At 36.3% G+C, this 1596-nt stretch overlaps 1 protein-coding gene across 1 annotated transcript in view; it reads right to left on the bottom strand.

The window, feature by feature from the left end:
• Positions 1-1277: 1277 nt before the first annotated feature.
• LOC119585621 (coiled-coil domain-containing protein 93-like) overlaps positions 1278-1596 on the bottom strand; it is a gene marked incomplete in the record, with an annotated part of 16833 nt that continues 16514 nt past the window's right edge. Inside the window, 1 exon segment of the mRNA XM_037934290.1 lies at positions 1278-1596.

The following is a 1596-nucleotide window of genomic DNA, read 5'->3' as shown; positions in this document are numbered from 1 at the left end:
TGATTAGATTATATGGAGGATGGATGGTGCAGGATTTAAATGGAAACAAAGGAACAGTGGCAAGCGCACAGTAGGAAAGACGGCGGGGTCCAGGTGGAGGTGGGACTGCATAAGGTTTGGCATTGCCTTTTCTTGTTTGAAATAATGATAATTGCTTGATGGACTAGTAGATCAGACATGAATGCCCATCACCTATTATGTTTGTGGGTGACATTGTGCTTTACAGCAAGAGTAACGGACAAGATAAAATGGTGAAGGTGGATGACATTTAACGTGATGTAGAGTGTAGTTGGCAGAATGCACTAGAGGGTGCAAGTAGGGTTGAGTGGTTGCAGATGAATGGATATATAAAGAAAATTATGGGCAAACAGGATTTGAGAATAAGTATTGGAGGGACATTACAGTTCTGGGTACAGTGGAAGAGGATGGACCAGGAAAAAAGAGAACAGTCAAGGAGGAAATTTATCTAATTGGTTTAGGGAACATGCTGGTGGTTCGTGTGACACAGGGAGTTGCACAGGACAGGTTAACGTGGTGACAGATGATCTGCTGTGGCGATCTCTCATTAGCTTCACAAATGGCATGGCATAAAACAATTAAAGAAGTTAGATAAGGGGAATAAGAGAAATGGTAAAAGAATTTGCTTCCACCAAAACTAATTAAAAAGAATGCAAACCCTCGAAGAACAAAAAATGGCGAAATAAGGGTCCATGGTTGATGGACAGAAATATTAAGAGAAATGATGGACATACCCACCCATTTTCTAAGAATCTTTTTTCCGAAACTTCTTTGACAAAAGTTCTATATTTAGGTGACCTGTCCCAATGGGGACCAGGTTTCTTTTGACCTTATCCCTCAGATATGGTTTGAATTAATCCAGAACAAAGACTGTCAGGATCATTCTGGCAGGCAGAGGTTGTTGCGCTTGTGGGAATCCTGGCCAATGCATCCAAATGGTTTACCAAATGGAAGCCACTTGTGTGCAAAACATATAACCATGTATGCTTATCCCATGAGTCTGATTTTTTTTTTTTTTTTACTGCAGATAACATTAGTCATAGATACAAATGCCCCTTAATCCATTTGTATAGAAAAAACAAGTCATAAATTCAATTGATGAATATCATCATGGGCTAAATATTGATAATGTACTTGGGTCTCCATAGACTGCAGTAGCTAAATTTTTAAGGTTCAGTTAGATTTGTAATTTTTTATGATAATCATATCGTGGAAATATGATATTACTACTTGCATTGAATAATATAAAAAAACAAAGATTTCTTTCAAATATTCATTCATGAGAAGCTTACAATTCTTTGTTTTCTAAAATTTATGTTCACTGTAGGAGTTGCACATACTAAGATCATCAGTATTATAATAGTGCTATTGTTTTCTTACACACTCCTGATACCTGAAAATTGAGGAGAACTGTAGTGTATAGGAATTACACTGGATTCTAGCATGATACCCATTTTTTTAGATAAGCTTCACAATATTACATTCCATAACAGACTGTGCTTCTAAAAGTACTTGTAAGAAGTAAAACATACTATATTTTTTGAAAAATATTTTCTTTCAGAGATAGTCTATCATTTT

The sequence above is a fragment of the Penaeus monodon genome, chromosome 20 (genome assembly GCF_015228065.2).
Source record: "Penaeus monodon isolate SGIC_2016 chromosome 20, NSTDA_Pmon_1, whole genome shotgun sequence".
Lineage (NCBI taxonomy): Eukaryota > Metazoa > Arthropoda > Malacostraca > Decapoda > Penaeidae > Penaeus > Penaeus monodon.
This window is presented reverse-complemented; position numbering and strand designations above follow the sequence as displayed.